Source organism: Triturus cristatus, chromosome 4_1 (assembly GCF_964204655.1).
Source record: "Triturus cristatus chromosome 4_1, aTriCri1.1, whole genome shotgun sequence".
NCBI classification, from domain to species: domain Eukaryota; kingdom Metazoa; phylum Chordata; class Amphibia; order Caudata; family Salamandridae; genus Triturus; species Triturus cristatus.
Window position 1 is genome coordinate 145,219,928 of NC_140585.1, and position 22,554 is coordinate 145,242,481.

The window sequence follows — 22,554 nt, forward strand, 5'->3', positions numbered from 1 at the left end:
TTAGTGGCTGTGTGCCTTTCGAATGGTGTATTCTTGTGTTGTTTTGTTTTGTCCTTGTTGTGTACGTGCGTTTTGAGCGTGTGTACGGTGTGTACATGGGCCATTTGGTTGTACGATTATGTCCTTGTGTGTGGCTTTGTACGACTCGTACATGCGGTTGTGATGTTGGGGCATGGGGTGCGCTCCGTACTTAGGAGGTTGTGTTGGGGGTGCGCCAGGAACTACTGGGGTGTACATGGACGGTGGTACGACACGTACAGGGGTGGGGGGGTGTACATTGACGTTGGTACGACACGTACAGGGGTGGGGGTGTGTACATTGACGGTGGTACGACACGTACAGGGGTGGGGGGGTGTAGATTGACGGTGGTACGACACGTACTGGGGTGGGGGTGGGGCTCGAACGTACTGGGGTGTAGGTTCACGGTGGTACGACACGTACTGGGGTGGGGGTACGACTGGAACGTACTGGGGTGTACATGGACGGTGGTACGACACGTACAGGGGTGGGGGGGTGTACATTGACGGTGGTACGACACGTACAGGGGTGGGGGGGTGTACATTGACGGTGGTACGACACGTACTGGGGTGGGGGTACGACTGGAACGTACTGGGGTGTACATAGACGGTGGTACGACACGTACAGGGGTGGGGGGGGTGTACATTGACGGTGGTACGACACGTACTGGGGTGGGGGTACGACTGGAACGTACTGGGGTATAGGTACACGGGGGGTATGACACGTACTGGGGTGGGGGTACGACTGGAACGTACTGGGGTGTAGGTTCACGGTGGTACGACACGTACTGGGGTGGGGGTACGACTGGAACGTACTGGGGTGTACATGGATGGTGGTACGACACGTACAGGGGTGGGGGGGTGTACATTGACGGTGGTACGACACGTACAGGGGTGGGGGGGTGTACATTGACGGTGGTACGACACGTACTGGGGTGGGGGTACGACTGGAACGTACTGGGGTGTAGGTACACGGGGTTATGACACGTACTGGGGTGGGGGTGGGGCTCGAACGTACTGGGGTGTAGGTTCACGGTGGTACGACACGTACTGGGATGGGGGTACGACTGGAACGTACTGGGGTGTGGGTAGACGGGGCTATGACACGTACTGGGGTGGGGGTGTGGCTCAAACGTACTGGGGTGTAGGTACACGGGGGGTACGACACGTACTGGGGTGGGGGTACGACTGGAACGTACTGGGGTGTGGGTAGACGGGGCTATGACACGTACTGGGGTGGGGGTGTGGCTCGAACGTACTGGGGTGTAGGTTCACGGTGGTACGACACGTACTGGGGTGGGGGTACGACTGGAACGTACTGGGGTGTACATGGACGGTGGTACGACACGTACAGGGGTGGGGGGGTGTACATTGACGGTGGTACGACACGTACAGGGGTGGGGGGGTGTACATTGACGGTGGTACAACACGTACTGGGGTGGGGGTACGACTGGAACGTACTGGGGTGTAGGTACACGGTGGTACGACACGTACTGGGGTGGGGGTACGACTGGAACGTACTGGGGTGTGGGTAGACGGGGCTATGACACGTACTGGGGTGGGGGTGTGGCTCGAACGTACTGGGGTGTAGGTTCACGGTGGTACGACACGTACTGGGGTGGGGGTACGACTGGAACGTACTGGGGTGTAGGTACACGGTGGTACGACACGTACTGGGGTGGGGGTACGACTGGAACGTACTGGGGTGTGGGTAGACGGGGCTATGACACGTACTGGGGTGGGGGTGTGGCTCGAACGTACTGGGGTGTAGGTACACGGGGGTACGACACGTACTGGGGTGGGGGTACGACTGGAACGTACTGGGGTGTGGGTAGACGGGGCTATGACACGTACTGGGGTGGGGGTGTGGCTCGAACGTACTGGGGTGTAGGTTCACGGTGGTACGACACGTACTGGGGTGGGGGTACGACTGGAACGTACTGGGGTGTACATGGACGGTGGTACGACACGTACAGGGGTGGGGGGGTGTACATTGACGGTGGTACGACACGTACAGGGGTGGGGGGGTGTACATTGACGGTGGTACGACACGTACTGGGATGGGGGTACGACTGGAACGTACTGGGGTGTGGGTAGACGGGGCTATGACACGTACTGGGGTGGGGGTGTGGCTCGGACGTACTGGGGTGTAGGTACACGGGGGGTACGACACGTACTGGGGTGGGGGTAGAACTGGAACGTACTGGGGTGTAGGTAGACGGGGCTATGACACGTACTGGGGTGGGGGTACGACTGGAACGTACTGGGGTGTACCTAGACGGGTGGGGGTATACATATACGGGGGGTACGTGTCGGACGTATGGGGGCTGGGGGGTGTGTTGGGCGCGTATGCGGGCACATGTCTCCATGGTTGCTATAGGTGTTCGGTGCGGACGGTGTTTTTTCCATACGGTTGTACGCTCGGACGCACGGGATGGATCGTGATTCCTCGGTCGGACTTGGATTTTCACGTTTGTAAGGTAAATCGTCCGAGGACGTGTCGGACACATTTTCCGACCCGAGGACGTGTGGGGAATGATTCCCAGTGCGGTTCGTATGGACTTTTTACCATGCGAATCGTGATTGCCAGTTCGTACGGCACTTGTACGATTCGTACGGTAAAAAGACCCGATACGAGTCGCACGGGGGAATTTTTTACCGGATCGTGATCGGCACCATATTGTAAATTTGAGTGAAAGGATGGGGTGTACTTTTAAACGTCCCATCCATCATCCAAATTTCACTATTTTCTAACTTAGCTAGGTTACGTGGGGTACTAAAAATAAGAATTCGTTTTTGAGGGTTTTCGTTATCATGCAGAAGGAAAGGTTCATTAGCAAAAGAAATAGAAAGATCATGTGGAATTCTAATGTCAGAAAATGTATGTGGTGTAGATAATTGGATGTTACTTGCCTGCTTTTGTCTTTGAATAATTCTTCTCAAATTAGGAATTATAGGCATATTACTAGCAACATGACTGGGGACATGCTGTGCAACCTCTCTTAAAATGGATCCTGTAGAATCATTGGAGGTGCTTGCAATGGCTTTCATTTCATTTACTGTTTCTCTTATTTCTACCTCCATTGCAGAGGCAGAGTGGTTATGTTCTGTTGTTTTAACAACTAAATTATCAAGTGTAACCGCTCTGCCACTGCAATGGGAAGAGAAGTATTGCACACACCTCCAATGATTTCTAGGAAAACGTATTCTTTCTTTACTATATATGTATCCTGCATGGTTCAGTAAATTTTTCCCTTTCCTAGATTTAATATATTTTGCAGCTTCAAGAGTAGACATTATCTGTGAAGAGAATAGAAGAAAAAAAAATACTCATTAAAAGTAAATACACTATCTCCAATGCTGCACCTTCCTGGAGTTAGAATAGTAATTGTTACCCCTACATCATCCCACACTTTCCCTAATGCTGCACCTTCCTGGAGTTAGAATAGTAATTGTTACCCCTACACCATCCCACACTTTCCCTACTGCTGCACCTTCCTGGAGTTAGAATAGTAATTGTTACCCCTACACCATCCAACACTTTCCCTACTGCTGCACCTACCTGGAGTTAGAATAGTAATTGTTACCCATACACCATCCCACACTTTCCCTACTGCTGCACCTTCCTGGAGTTAGAATAGTAATTGTTACCCCTACACCATCCAACACTTTCCCTACTTCTGCACCTTCCTGGAGTTAGAATAGTAATTGTTACCCCTACACCATCCCACAGTTTCCCTACTGCTGCACCTTCCTGGAGTTATAATAGTAATTGTTACACCTACACCATCCAACACTTTCCCTACTGCTGCACCAACCTGGAGTTAGAATAGTAATTGTTACCCCTACACCATCCAACACTTTCCCTACTGCTGCACCTACCGGGAGTTAGATTAGTAATTGTTACCCATACACCATCCCACACTTTCCCTACTGCTGCACCTTCCTGGAGTTAGAATAGTAATTGTTACCCCTACACCATCCAACACTTTCCCTACTGCTGCACCTACCTGGAGTTAGAATAGTAATTGTTACCCATACACCATCCCACACTTTCCCTACTGCTGCACCTTCCTGGAGTTAGAATAGTAATTGTTACCCCTACACCATCCCACACTTTCCCTACTGCTGCACCTACCTGGAGTTAGAATAGTAATTGTTACCCCTACACCATCCCACAGTTTCCCTACTGCTGTACCTACTTGGAGTAAGAATAGTAATTGATATTCCTACTACAACTCATAATTTATGTATTGTGGCAGCTTATTTAAAATAGTAAAAAAAAGGTTAGTCCATTATATTGTTGGTTTTATAAGAGTGTTTATTTAAAATACCTTTTGCTTTTTGAGTTTTTTTCTTGGTTTTGCTTCTGGTATGGTTTTTGCCTGCTGGCTGGAGTTTTTGGGTGTCTGGTCTTCTTTTTTTCGACTTTTTATATAAAGTAGCAAAGATTTATCTGACAAACAGAAAGAAAAAACATTTCACAAATGGAAAACTTTGACAATGTTTGCAAAAATTGCTAAATGTGAAAACATCTGTGTATATTTGACATTTTAATTAAGTCTAACTACATCACATATGACACATTCCCTGATGCTGCACATATCTTGAGTTACATTAATATTTGTTAACACCAGCACATTCAAACACTTTCTCTGCTGCTGCACCTAACTGGAGTTAGAATAGTAATCTGTGCCCCTACACCATCCCACACTTTCCCTACTTCTGCACCTTCCTGGAGTTAGAATAGTAATTGTTACCCGTACACCATCCAACACTTTCCCTACTGCTGCACCTACCTAGAGTTAGAATAGTAATTGTTACCCCTACACCATCCCACACTTTCCCTACTGCTGCACCTTCCTGGAGATAGAATAGTAATTGTTATTCCTACTACAACCCATATTTTCTGTATTGTGTTAGCTTATTTTAATTATTAAATAAAAGGTTTGACTATTATATTGTTGGATTTATAAGAGTGTTTATTTAAAATACCTTTTGTTTTTTGTGTTTCTTTCTTGGTTTTGCTTCTGCTATGGTTTTTGCCTGCTGGCTGGAGTTTTTGGGAGTTTGGTCTTCTGTTTTTTGACTTTTTCGACAAAGTTGCAAAGATTTATCTGAGAAAAAGAAAGAAAAAACAATTAAGAAATGAACAACTTTGACAACGTTGGAGAAAATTGCAAAATGTGAAAACGTCTGTGTAAATGTGACATTTTTTTTAAGTCTAACTACATCACATATCACACATTCCCTGGTGCTGCACCTATCTTGAGTTAGATTCATAATTTCTACCCCTAAACCATCCTACACTTTCCATACTGCTGCACCTTCCTGGAGTTAGAATAGTAATGGATACCCCTACACCATCCCTCACTTTCCCTCCAGCTGCACCTTCCTGGAGTTAGAATAGTAATTGTTACCCCTAAACCATCCCACACTTTCCCTAATGCTGCACCTACCTGGAGTTAGAATAGTAATTGTTACCCCTACACCATCCTACAATTTCCCTACTGCTGCACTTACCGGGAGTAAGGATACTAATTGTTAAAGATACACCATCCCACACTTTTCCTACTGGTAAAGTTAATGTTTTTATTTACAAAATAAAAATTATTAGAAGTATTAAGTAATTTACCTGCACATTAATAAAGGTGAGTCGTGTAGCTTGTGTAGAAAAAAATGTTTGCAAACGATATGTTGGTTGTCATAGAAAAACAAATTCCTAGTTTAGGAAAAACAAAATAGATTTTATAAGTTCGTATACATTAAAATTACTTCACAAAAAAATAATGTTTAGAGTACATTTTATAAAATATTTAAATTATATTTGCTGCACTGTCTGGATGGAAATGAAACATGATTTATGAGAAAACATGGTGTTTAAATATAATAGTAACTTACTTGTAGTAGGAAAGAAAAAAGGCTTCTCCAATGGATTGCAGTGATCTCTCAGTGTAGGAGTCAGAGGGTCAGGTTTTTCCGTCTGGTCTCTCTGGGAGTTGATAATCAACTGATTGTAAAATGGTGTCTTGCTGGTATTTATAAGTTTTGGTCAGTGTCATTATAAATTTTTTTAAGAACAGCGTACGTTGTGTTTTTTATTACACTTTAATTTGCTGTGGAAAATGATAATTTAAAAAAGCATTAAAAGATGTGTTGTTTTCACTTATTCGCTCCGTTTTGGCATCCATTTTGGAACATGTATTTTGGTATTGTTGGGATGGTTAAAATGGCGACTATGTGTATGTGTTTTGAATTTTAATCCGTTTACTTATTTTGTGATTTAATCATGATTTGCATGTATATGAACTGTTGTTTAATTATTCGTTATTTGTGTAAAACGTTTAAATTTGTTACATTTTTTTTTTTTGGTAATAAGAGTATTAATTTTTATACACGTTTATTAATGTTAAAACTCGCGTACTAATTTTAATACTCGAGTATTAATTTTAATACTCGAGTATTAATTATGTAATGCATTTTAGTTAATTAACGTTCAGTTTTGCTCCACATTTTAATACACTTCCCCACCCAAAAACCCCAAATTTCCCTGCATCCTGTGCCAGATTTTATTGTACTTTAATTAAAATATATATATTTTGGCGTTGTAATGGTATGCGTTGTAATTGTTTTCGTTGTAAATGCACTTTTAAGTAATTTAGTCACTTTACCCCCAGCATGACCCCCTACACTACACAAACATCGCTGCACTACCCTGAAACCCTAAAACACTACCCACACTACCCACAGCATGACCCCCTACACAACACAAACACCAATGCTCTACCCTAAAGCCTAAAACACTACCCCCAGCATGACCCCCTTCACTACCCAAACACAACTGCACTACCCTAAACCCCAAAACACTACCCCCAGCACGACCCCCTACACTACCCAAACATCACTGCACTACTCTAAACCCTAAAACGCGACCCCCTACACTACACAAACACCACTGAACTACCCTAAACCCTAAAACACTACCCCCAGCACGACCCCCTACACTACACAAACACCGCTGCGCTACCCTAAACCCTTAAACACTACCCCCAGAAGGACCACCTACACTACCCAAACATCACTGCACTACCCTAAACCCTAAAACACTACCCCCAGCGTTACCCCCTACACTACCCAAAACCACTGCACTATCCTAAACCCTAAAACACTACCCCCAGCACGACTCCCTACACTACCCAAACACCACTGCACTACCCTAATCCCTAAATCTACCCCCAGCACGACCCCCTTCACTACCCAAACACAACTGCACTACCCTCAACCCAAAAACACTACCCCCAGCACGACCCCCTACACTACCCAAACATCACTGCACTACTCTAAACCCTAAAACGCGACCCCCTACACTACACAAACACCACTGAACTACCCTAAACCCTAAAACACTACCCCCAGCACGACCCCCTACACTACACAAACACCCCTGCACGACCCTAAACCCTTAAACACTACCCCCAGACCACCTACACTACCCAAACATCACTGCACTACCCTAAAACACTACCCCCAGCATTACCCCCTACACTACCCAAACACCACTGCACTATCCTAAACCCTAAAACACTACCCCCAGCACGACTCCCTACACTACCCAAACACCACTGCACTACCCTAATCCCTACATATACCCCCAGCACAACCCCCTACACTACACAAACACCACTGCACTATCCTAAACCCTAAAACACTACCCCCAGCACGACCGCCTTCACTACGCAAACAGCACTGCACTGCCTTAAACCCTAAAACACTACCCCAGCTCGACCCCCTACACTACAAAAACACCACTGCACTACACTAAACCTTAAATCTACCCCCAGCATGACCCTCTACAATACACTAACATCACTGCACTACCCTAATCCCTAAAACCGTTCCCCCAGCATGACCCATTACACTACACAAACACCACTGCAGAACCCTAAACCCTAAAACACTTACCTCCAGCATGACCCCCTACACTACCCGAACACCACTGCACTTCCCTAAACCCTAAATCTACCTCCTGCAAAACCCCCTACACTACCAAAACACCACTGCACTACCCTAAACCCTGAAACACTACCCCCAGCATGATCCCTACACTACACAGACACCACCGCACTGCCGTAAACCCTAAAACACTACCCCAAACCAGAACCCCTACACTAACCAAACACCACTGCACTGCCCTAATCCCAAAAACACTACCCTCGGCACAACCCCCTACACTACACAAACACCACTGCACTACCCTAAACCCTAAAACACTACCCCCTACACTACACAAACACTACACAAGCACCACTGCACTACACTAAACCCTAAAACACTACCCCAGCACTATCCCCTGCACTACCTAAACCCCACTGCACTATCCCATACCCTAAAACACTACCCCAGCACTACCCCCTGCACTACCCAAATACCACTGCACTGCCTGAAACCCTAAAACACTACCCCCAGCACGACCGCCTTCACTACGCAAACAGCACTGCACTGCCTTAAACCCTAAAACACTACCCCCAGCTCGACCCCCTACACTACAAAAACACCACTGCACTACACTAAACCCTAAATCCACCCCCAGCATGACCCTCTACAATACACAAGCACCACTGCACTACCCTAATCCCTAAGACAGTTCCCCCAGCATGACCCATTACACTACACAAACACCACTGCAGAACGCTAAACCCTAAAACACTACCTCCAGCATGACCCCCTACACTACCCGAACACCACTGCACTTCCCTAAACCCTAAATCTACCTCCTGCAAAAACCCCTACACTACCAAAACACCACTGCACTACCCTAAACCCTGAAACACTACCCCCAGCATGATCCCTACACTACACAGACACCACCGCACTGCTGTAAACCCTAAAACACTACCCCAAGCCAGAACCCCTACACTAACCAAACACCACTGCACTGCCCTAATCCCAAAAACGCTACCCTCGGCACAACCCCCTACACTACACAAACACCACTCCACTACCCTAAACCCTAAAACACTACCCCCTACACTACACAAACACTACACAAGCACCACTGCACTACCCTAAACCCTAAACCACTACCCCAGCACTATCCCCTGCACTACCTAAACACCACTGCACTATCCCATACCCTAAAACACTACCCCAGCACGACCCCCTGCACTACCCAAATACCACTGCACTGCCCGAAACCCTAAAACACTACCCCCAGCACGACCCCCTACACTACACAAACACCACTGCACTACCCTAAACCCTAAAACACTACCCCCAGCACGACCCCTTACACTACCCGAACACCACTGCACTACCCTAAACCCCAATACACTTCCCCCAGCATGACCCATTACACTACACAAACACCACTGCACAACCCTAAACCCTAAAACACTACCTCCAGCATGACCCCCTACACTACCTGAACACCACTGCACTTCCCTAAACCCTAAATCTACCTCCCGCAAAAACCCCGACACTACCCAAACACCACTGCACTACACTAAACCCTGAAACACTGCTCCCAGCATGAACCCCTACAATACACAGACACCACGGCACTGCCGTAAACCCTAAAACACTACCCCCAGCAAGAACCCCTACACTAACCAAACACCACTGCACAGCAGTGCCCTAATCCCAAAAACACTACCCCCAGCACGGCTCCCTACACTACCCAAACACCACTGCACTACCCTACACCGTAAAACACTGCCCCACCACGAACCCCTACACTACACAAACACCACTGCACTACCCTAAACCCTAAAACACGACCCCCAGCACGACCCCCTACACTACACAAACACCGCTGCACTACCCTAAACCCTAAAACACTACCCACAGCACGACAACCTACACTACACAAACACCACTGCTCTACCCTAAAGCCTAAAACACTACCCCCAGCCCGACCCCTTCACTACCCAAACACAACTGCACTACCCTAAACCCAAAAACACTACCCCCAGCACAATCCCCTACACTACCCAAACACCACTGCACTACGCTAAACCCTAAAACACGACCCCCTACACTACACAAACAACACTGCACTACCCTAAACCCTAAAACACTACCCCAGCTCGACCCCCTACACTACACAAGCACCACTGCACTACCCTAAACCCTAAAACACTACCCCCAGCACAATACCCTACACTACCCAAACACAACTGCACTACCCTAAAACCTAAAACCCTACCCCAGTATGACGCCGTACACTACCCAAACACAACTGTACTACCCTAAACCCTAAACCTTTACCACCAGCATGACTCCCTACACTACCCAAACACCACTGCACAACCCTAATCACTAAATCTACCCCTATACTACACAAACACCACTGCACTACCCTAAACCCTAAAACACTACCCCAGCATGACCCCCTTCACTACACTAACACCACTGCACTGCCTTAAACCCTAAAACACTACCTCCAGCACGACCCCCTACACTACACACACACCACTTCACTACCCAAAAAACCCTAAAACACTACACCCAGCAGGACCCCCTACACTACCCAAACACCACTGCACTACCCTAAACCGTAAAACACGGCCCCCTACACTACACAAACACCACTGCACTACCCTAAACCCTAAATCTATCCCCAGCATGACCCCCTACACTACACAAACACCACTGCACTACCCTAAACCCTAAAACACTACCCCAAGCACGACCCTCTACAGTACACAAACACCATTATACTACCCTAAACCCTAAAACACTACCCCCAGCACAACCCCCTTCACTACCCAAACACAACTGCACTACCCTGAACCCAAAAACAATACCCCCAGCACGACCCCTACACTACCGAAACACCACTGCACTACCCTAAACCCGAAAACACTACCCCCTACACTACACAAACACCACTGCACTACCCTGATCCCTAAAACACTACCCCAGCACGACCCCCTACACTACACAAACACCTCTACCCTAAACCCTAAAACACTACCCCTACACTACAGAAACACCACTGCACTACCCTAAACCCTAAAACACTACCCCCAGCACGACCCCTACACTACACAAACACCACGGCAAAACCCTAAACCCTAAAACACTACCCCAGCAGTACCCCCTACTCTACCCAAACACAACTGCACTACCCTAAACCCTAAAACACTACCCCCAGCATGACCCCCTACACTACACAAACACCATTGCACTACCCTACTGCACTACCTTAAACCCTAAAACACTACCCCCAGCATGACTCCCTACACTACACAAACACCACTGCACTAACCTAAACCCTAAAACACTACCCACAGCACGACACCCTGCACTACCCAAACACCACTGCACTACCCGAAACCCTAAAACACTACCCCCAGCATGACCCACTAAACTACACAAACACCACTGCACTACCCTAAACCCTAAATCTATCCCCAGCATGATCCCCTACACTACCCAAACACCACTGCACTACCCAAAACCCTAAAACACTACCCCTAGCACGACCCCTACACTGCACAAACACCACTGCTCTACCCTAAACCCTAAATCTACCCCCAGCATGACCCCCTACACTACACAAACACCTCTGCGCTACCCTAAACACTAAAACACTACCCCCAGCATGACCCATTACACCACACAAACACCACTGCACTACCCTAAACTCTAAAACACTACCCCCAGTATGATCCCCTACACTACCCGAACACCACTGCACTACACTAAACCCTAAATCTACACCAGCACAAACCCCTACACTACCCAAACACCACTGCATTACCCTAAAGCCTGAAACACTACACGCAGCATGACCCCCTACACTACACAAACACCACTGAACTGCCCTGTACCCTAAAACACTACCCCCAGCACGTCCCCTACACTACCCAAAGACCACTGCACTGCACTAAACCCGAAAACACTATCCCCAGCACGACCCATACAGTACTCAAACACCACTGCACTACCCTAAGCCCGAAATCTCTACCCTCAGCAAGACCCCCTACACTGCACAAATACCACTCCACTACCCTAAACCCTAAAACACTACCCCCAGCACAACTCCCTACACTACCCAAACACCACTGCACTACCCTACACCCTAAAACACTACCTCAGCACGAACCCCTAGACTACACAAACACGAGTGCACTACCCTAAAACCTAAAACACTACCCCCAGCATAACCCCCTTCACTACCCAAACACAACTGCACTACCCTAAACCCAAAACACTACCCCCAGCATGACCCCCTACACTACCCAAACACCACTGCACTACCCTAAACCCTAAAACACTACCCCTTACACTACACAAATACCACTGCACTTCCCTAATCCCTAAAACACTACCCCCAGCACAAACCCCTACACAACACAAACACCACTGCACTCTAAACCCTAAAACACTACCCCTACACTACACAAACACCACTGCACTACCCTAAACCCTAAAACACTACCCCCAGCATGACCCCTACACTACACAAACACCACAGCACTACCCTAAACCCTAAAACACTACCCCAGCTGTACCCCTACACTACCCAAAGACAACTGCACTACCCTAAACCCTAAAACAGTACCCCCAGCATGACCCCCTACACTACACAAACACCACTGCACTACCCTACTGCACTACCCTAAACCCTGAAACAGTACCCCCAGCATGACCCCCTACACTACACAAACACCACTGCACTACCCTAATCCCTACATATACCCCCAGCACAACCCCCTACACTACACAAACACCACTGCACTATCCGAAACCCTAAAACACTACCCCCAGCACGACCGCCTTCACTACGCAAACAGCACTGCACTGCCTTAAACCCTAAAACACTACCCCAGCTCGACCCCCTACACTACAAAAACACCACTGCACTACACTAAACCTTAAATCTACCCCCAGCATGACCCTCTACAATACACTAACACCACTGCACTACCCTAATCCCTAAAACCGTTCCCCCAGCATGACCCATTACACTACACAAACACCACTGCAGAACCCTAAACCCTAAAACACTTACCTCCAGCATGACCCCCTACACTACCCGAACACCACTGCACTTCCCTAAACCCTAAATCTACCTCCTGCAAAACCCCCTACACTACCAAAACACCACTGCACTACCCTAAACCCTGAAACACTACCCCCAGCATGATCCCTACACTACACAGACACCACCGCACTGCCGTAAACCCTAAAACACTACCCCAAACCAGAACCCCTACACTAACCAAACACCACTGCACTGCCCTAATCCCAAAAACACTACCCTCGGCACAACCCCCTACACTACACAAACACCACTGCACTACCCTAAACCCTAAAACACTACCCCCTACACTACACAAACACTACACAAGCACCACTGCACTACACTAAACCCTAAAACACTACCCCAGCACTATCCCCTGCACTACCTAAACCCCACTGCACTATCCCATACCCTAAAACACTACCCCAGCACTACCCCCTGCACTACCCAAATACCACTGCACTGCCTGAAACCCTAAAACACTACCCCCAGCTCGACCCCCTACACTACAAAAACACCACTGCACTACACTAAACCCTAAATCTACCCCCAGCATGACCCTCTACAATACACAAGCACCACTGCACTACCCTAATCCCTAAGACAGTTCCCCCAGCATGACCCATTACACTACACAAACACCACTGCAGAACGCTAAACCCTAAAACACTACCTCCAGCATGACCCCCTACACTACCCGAACACCACTGCACTTCCCTAAACCCTAAATCTACCTCCTGCAAAAACCCCTACACTACCAAAACACCACTGCACTACCCTAAACCCTGAAACACTACCCCCAGCATGATCCCTACACTACACAGACACCACCGCACTGCTGTAAACCCTAAAACACTACCCCAAGCCAGAACCCCTACACTAACCAAACACCACTGCACTGCCCTAATCCCAAAAACGCTACCCTCGGCACAACCCCCTACACTACACAAACACCACTGCACTACCCTAAACCCTAAAACACTACCCCCTACACTACACAAACACTACACAAGCACCACTGCACTACCCTAAACCCTAAACCACTACCCCAGCACTATCCCCTGCACTACCTAAACACCACTGCACTATCCCATACCCTAAAACACTACCCCAGCACGACCCCCTGCACTACCCAAATACCACTGCACTGCCCGAAACCCTAAAACACTACCCCCAGCACGACCCCCTACACTACACAAACACCACTGCACTACCCTAAACCCTAAAACACTACCCCCAGCACGACCCCTTACACTACCCGAACACCACTGCACTACCCTAAACCCCAATACACTTCCCCCAGCATGACCCATTACACTACACAAACACCACTGCACAACCCTAAACCCTAAAACACTACCTCCAGCATGACCCCCTACACTACCTGAACACCACTGCACTTCCCTAAACCCTAAATCTACCTCCCGCAAAAACCCCGACACTACCCAAACACCACTGCACTACACTAAACCCTGAAACACTGCTCCCAGCATGAACCCCTACAATACACAGACACCACGGCACTGCCGTAAACCCTAAAACACTACCCCCAGCAAGAACCCCTACACTAACCAAACACCACTGCACAGCAGTGCCCTAATCCCAAAAACACTACCCCCAGCACGGCTCCCTACACTACCCAAACACCACTGCACTACCCTACACCGTAAAACACTGCCCCACCACGAACCCCTACACTACACAAACACCACTGCACTACCCTAAACCCTAAAACACGACCCCCAGCACGACCCCCTACACTACACAAACACCGCTGCACTACCCTAAACCCTAAAACACTACCCACAGCACGACAACCTACACTACACAAACACCACTGCTCTACCCTAAAGCCTAAAACACTACCCCCAGCCCGACCCCTTCACTACCCAAACACAACTGCACTACCCTAAACCCAAAAACACTACCCCCAGCACAATCCCCTACACTACCCAAACACCACTGCACTACGCTAAACCCTAAAACACGACCCCCTACACTACACAAACAACACTGCACTACCCTAAACCCTAAAACACTACCCCAGCTCGACCCCCTACACTACACAAGCACCACTGCACTACCCTAAACCCTAAAACACTACCCCCAGCACAATACCCTACACTACCCAAACACAACTGCACTACCCTAAAACCTAAAACCCTACCCCAGTATGACGCCGTACACTACCCAAACACAACTGTACTACCCTAAACCCTAAACCTTTACCACCAGCATGACTCCCTACACTACCCAAACACCACTGCACAACCCTAATCACTAAATCTACCCCTATACTACACAAACACCACTGCACTACCCTAAACCCTAAAACACTACCCCAGCATGACCCCCTTCACTACACTAACACCACTGCACTGCCTTAAACCCTAAAACACTACCTCCAGCACGACCCCCTACACTACACACACACCACTTCACTACCCAAAAAACCCTAAAACACTACACCCAGCAGGACCCCCTACACTACCCAAACACCACTGCACTACCCTAAACCGTAAAACACGGCCCCCTACACTACACAAACACCACTGCACTACCCTAAACCCTAAATCTATCCCCAGCATGACCCCCTACACTACACAAACACCACTGCACTACCCTAAACCCTAAAACACTACCCCAAGCACGACCCTCTACAGTACACAAACACCATTATACTACCCTAAACCCTAAAACACTACCCCCAGCACAACCCCCTTCACTACCCAAACACAACTGCACTACCCTGAACCCAAAAACAATACCCCCAGCACGACCCCTACACTACCGAAACACCACTGCACTACCCTAAACCCGAAAACACTACCCCCTACACTACACAAACACCACTGCACTACCCTGATCCCTAAAACACTACCCCAGCACGACCCCCTACACTACACAAACACCTCTACCCTAAACCCTAAAACACTACCCCTACACTACAGAAACACCACTGCACTACCCTAAACCCTAAAACACTACCCCCAGCACGACCCCTACACTACACAAACACCACGGCAAAACCCTAAACCCTAAAACACTACCCCAGCAGTACCCCCTACTCTACCCAAACACAACTGCACTACCCTAAACCCTAAAACACTACCCCCAGCATGACCCCCTACACTACACAAACACCATTGCACTACCCTACTGCACTACCTTAAACCCTAAAACACTACCCCCAGCATGACTCCCTACACTACACAAACACCACTGCACTAACCTAAACCCTAAAACACTACCCACAGCACGACACCCTGCACTACCCAAACACCACTGCACTACCCGAAACCCTAAAACACTACCCCCAGCATGACCCACTAAACTACACAAACACCACTGCACTACCCTAAACCCTAAATCTATCCCCAGCATGATCCCCTACACTACCCAAACACCACTGCACTACCCAAAACCCTAAAACACTACCCCTAGCACGACCCCTACACTGCACAAACACCACTGCTCTACCCTAAACCCTAAATCTACCCCCAGCATGACCCCCTACACTACACAAACACCTCTGCGCTACCCTAAACACTAAAACACTACCCCCAGCATGACCCATTACACCACACAAACACCACTGCACTACCCTAAACTCTAAAACACTACCCCCAGTATGATCCCCTACACTACCCGAACACCACTGCACTACACTAAACCCTAAATCTACACCAGCACAAACCCCTACACTACCCAAACACCACTGCATTACCCTAAAGCCTGAAACACTACACGCAGCATGACCCCCTACACTACACAAACACCACTGAACTGCCCTGTACCCTAAAACACTACCCCCAGCACGTCCCCTACACTACCCAAAGACCACTGCACTGCACTAAACCCGAAAACACTATCCCCAGCACGACCCATACAGTACTCAAACACCACTGCACTACCCTAAGCCCGAAATCTCTACCCTCAGCAAGACCCCCTACACTGCACAAATACCACTCCACTACCCTAAACCCTAAAACACTACCCCCAGCACAACTCCCTACACTACCCAAACACCACTGCACTACCCTACACCCTAAAACACTACCTCAGCACGAACCCCTAGACTACACAAACACGAGTGCACTACCCTAAAACCTAAAACACTACCCCCAGCATAACCCCCTTCACTACCCAAACACAACTGCACTACCCTAAACCCAAAACACTACCCCCAGCATGACCCCCTACACTACCCAAACACCACTGCACTACCCTAAACCCTAAAACACTACCCCTTACACTACACAAATACCACTGCACTTCCCTAATCCCTAAAACACTACCCCCAGCACAAACCCCTACACAACACAAACACCACTGCACTCTAAACCCTAAAACACTACCCCTACACTACACAAACACCACTGCACTACCCTAAACCCTAAAACACTACCCCCAGCATGACCCCTACACTACACAAACACCACAGCACTACCCTAAACCCTAAAACACTACCCCAGCTGTACCCCTACACTACCCAAAGACAACTGCACTACCCTAAACCCTAAAACAGTACCCCCAGCATGACCCCCTACACTACACAAACACCACTGCACTACCCTACTGCACTACCCTAAACCCTGAAACAGTACCCCCAGCATGACCCCCTACACTACACAAACACCACTGCACTACCCTAATCCCTACATATACCCCCAGCACAACCCCCTACACTACACAAACACCACTGCACTATCCGAAACCCTAAAACACTACCCCCAGCACGACCGCCTTCACTACGCAAACAGCACTGCACTGCCTTAAACCCTAAAACACTACCCCAGCTCGACCCCCTACACTACAAAAACACCACTGCACTACACTAAACCTTAAATCTACCCCCAGCATGACCCTCTACAATACACTAACACCACTGCACTACCCTAATCCCTAAAACCGTTCCCCCAGCATGACCCATTACACTACACAAACACCACTGCAGAACCCTAAACCCTAAAACACTTACCTCCAGCATGACCCCCTACACTACCCGAACACCACTGCACTTCCCTAAACCCTAAATCTACCTCCTGCAAAACCCCCTACACTACCAAAACACCACTGCACTACCCTAAACCCTGAAACACTACCCCCAGCATGATCCCTACACTACACAGACACCACCGCACTGCCGTAAACCCTAAAACACTACCCCAAACCAGAACCCCTACACTAACCAAACACCACTGCACTGCCCTAATCCCAAAAACACTACCCTCGGCACAACCCCCTACACTACACAAACACCACTGCACTACCCTAAACCCTAAAACACTACCCCCTACACTACACAAACACTACACAAGCACCACTGCACTACACTAAACCCTAAAACACTACCCCAGCACTATCCCCTGCACTACCTAAACCCCACTGCACTATCCCATACCCTAAAACACTACCCCAGCACTACCCCCTGCACTACCCAAATACCACTGCACTGCCTGAAACCCTAAAACACTACCCCCAGCTCGACCCCCTACACTACAAAAACACCACTGCACTACACTAAACCCTAAATCTACCCCCAGCATGACCCTCTACAATACACAAGCACCACTGCACTACCCTAATCCCTAAGACAGTTCCCCCAGCATGACCCATTACACTACACAAACACCACTGCAGAACGCTAAACCCTAAAACACTACCTCCAGCATGACCCCCTACACTACCCGAACACCACTGCACTTCCCTAAACCCTAAATCTACCTCCTGCAAAAACCCCTACACTACCAAAACACCACTGCACTACCCTAAACCCTGAAACACTACCCCCAGCATGATCCCTACACTACACAGACACCACCGCACTGCTGTAAACCCTAAAACACTACCCCAAGCCAGAACCCCTACACTAACCAAACACCACTGCACTGCCCTAATCCCAAAAACGCTACCCTCGGCACAACCCCCTACACTACACAAACACCACTGCACTACCCTAAACCCTAAAACACTACCCCCTACACTACACAAACACTACACAAGCACCACTGCACTACCCTAAACCCTAAACCACTACCCCAGCACTATCCCCTGCACTACCTAAACACCACTGCACTATCCCATACCCTAAAACACTACCCCAGCACGACCCCCTGCACTACCCAAATACCACTGCACTGCCCGAAACCCTAAAACACTACCCCCAGCACGACCCCCTACACTACACAAACACCACTGCACTACCCTAAACCCTAAAACACTACCCCCAGCACGACCCCTTACACTACCCGAACACCACTGCACTACCCTAAACCCCAATACACTTCCCCCAGCATGACCCATTACACTACACAAACACCACTGCACAACCCTAAACCCTAAAACACTACCTCCAGCATGACCCCCTACACTACCTGAACACCACTGCACTTCCCTAAACCCTAAATCTACCTCCCGCAAAAACCCCGACACTACCCAAACACCACTGCACTACACTAAACCCTGAAACACTGCTCCCAGCATGAACCCCTACAATACACAGACACCACGGCACTGCCGTAAACCCTAAAACACTACCCCCAGCAAGAACCCCTACACTAACCAAACACCACTGCACAGCAGTGCCCTAATCCCAAAAACACTACCCCCAGCACGGCTCCCTAGACTACCCAAACACCACTGCACTACCCTACACCGTAAAACACTGCCCCACCACGAACCCCTACACTACACAAACACCACTGCACTACCCTAAACCCTAAAACACGACCCCCAGCACGACCCCCTACACTACACAAACACCGCTGCACTACCCTAAACCCTAAAACACTACCCACAGCACGACAACCTACACTACACAAACACCACTGCTCTACCCTAAAGCCTAAAACACTACCCCCAGCCCGACCCCTTCACTACCCAAACACAACTGCACTACCCTAAACCCAAAAACACTACCCCCAGCACAATCCCCTACACTACCCAAACACCACTGCACTACGCTAAACCCTAAAACACGACCCCCTACACTACACAAACAACACTGCACTACCCTAAACCCTAAAACACTACCCCAGCTCGACCCCCTACACTACACAAGCACCACTGCACTACCCTAAACCCTAAAACACTACCCCCAGCACAATACCCTACACTACCCAAACACAACTGCACTACCCTAAAACCTAAAACCCTACCCCAGTATGACGCCGTACACTACCCAAACACAACTGTACTACCCTAAACCCTAAACCTTTACCACCAGCATGACTCCCTACACTACCCAAACACCACTGCACAACCCTAATCACTAAATCTACCCCTATACTACACAAACACCACTGCACTACCCTAAACCCTAAAACACTACCCCAGCATGACCCCCTTCACTACACTAACACCACTGCACTGCCTTAAACCCTAAAACACTACCTCCAGCACGACCCCCTACACTACACACACACCACTTCACTACCCAAAAAACCCTAAAACACTACACCCAGCAGGACCCCCTACACTACCCAAACACCACTGCACTACCCTAAACCGTAAAACACGGCCCCCTACACTACACAAACACCACTGCACTACCCTAAACCCTAAATCTATCCCCAGCATGACCCCCTACACTACACAAACACCACTGCACTACCCTAAACCCTAAAACACTACCCCAAGCACGACCCTCTACAGTACACAAACACCATTATACTACCCTAAACCCTAAAACACTACCCCCAGCACAACCCCCTTCACTACCCAAACACAACTGCACTACCCTGAACCCAAAAACAATACCCCCAGCACGACCCCTACACTACCGAAACACCACTGCACTACCCTAAACCCGAAAACACTACCCCCTACACTACACAAACACCACTGCACTACCCTGATCCCTAAAACACTACCCCAGCACGACCCCCTACACTACACAAACACCTCTACCCTAAACCCTAAAACACTACCCCTACACTACAGAAACACCACTGCACTACCCTAAACCCTAAAACACTACCCCCAGCACGACCCCTACACTACACAAACACCACGGCAAAACCCTAAACCCTAAAACACTACCCCAGCAGTACCCCCTACTCTACCCAAACACAACTGCACTACCCTAAACCCTAAAACACTACCCCCAGCATGACCCCCTACACTACACAAACACCATTGCACTACCCTACTGCACTACCTTAAACCCTAAAACACTACCCCCAGCATGACTCCCTACACTACACAAACACCACTGCACTAACCTAAACCCTAAAACACTACCCACAGCACGACACCCTGCACTACCCAAACACCACTGCACTACCCGAAACCCTAAAACACTACCCCCAGCATGACCCACTAAACTACACAAACACCACTGCACTACCCTAAACCCTAAATCTATCCCCAGCATGATCCCCTACACTACCCAAACACCACTGCACTACCCAAAACCCTAAAACACTACCCCTAGCACGACCCCTACACTGCACAAACACCACTGCTCTACCCTAAACCCTAAATCTACCCCCAGCATGACCCCCTACACTACACAAACACCTCTGTGCTACCCTAAACACCAAAACACTACCCCCAGCATGACCCATTACACCACACAAACACCACTGCACTACCCTAAACTCTAAAACACCACCCCCAGTATGATCCCCTACACTACCCGAACACCACTGCACTACACTAAACCCTAAATCTACACCAGCACAAACCCCTACACTACCCAAACACCACTGCATTACCCTAAAGCCTGAAACACTACACGCAGCATGACCCCCTACACTACACAAACACCACTGAACTGCCCTGTACCCTAAAACACTACCCCCAGCACGTCCCCTACACTACCCAAAGACCACTGCACTGCACTAAACCCGAAAACACTATCCCCAGCACGACCCATACAGTACTCAAACACCACTGCACTACCCTAAGCCCAAAATCTCTACCCTCAGCAAGACCCCCTACACTGCACAAATACCACTCCACTACCCTAAACCCTAAAACACTACCCCCAGCACAACTCCCTACACTACCCAAACACCACTGCACTACCCTACACCCTAAAACACTACCTCAGCACGAACCCCTAGACTACACAAACACGAGTGCACTACCCTAAAACCTAAAACACTACCCCCAGCATAACCCCCTTCACTACCCAAACACAACTGCACTACCCTAAACCCAAAACACTACCCCCAGCATGACCCCCTACACTACCCAAACACCACTGCACTACCCTAAACCCTAAAACACTACCCCTTACACTACACAAATACCACTGCACTTCCCTAATCCCTAAAACACTACCCCCAGCACAACCCCCTACACAACACAAACACCACTGCACTCTAAACCCTAAAACACTACCCCTACACTACACAAACACCACTGCACTACCCTAAACCCTAAAACACTACCCCCAGCATGACCCCTACACTACACAAACACCACAGCACTACCCTAAACCCTAAAACACTACCCCAGCTGTACCCCTACACTACCCAAAGACAACTGCACTACCCT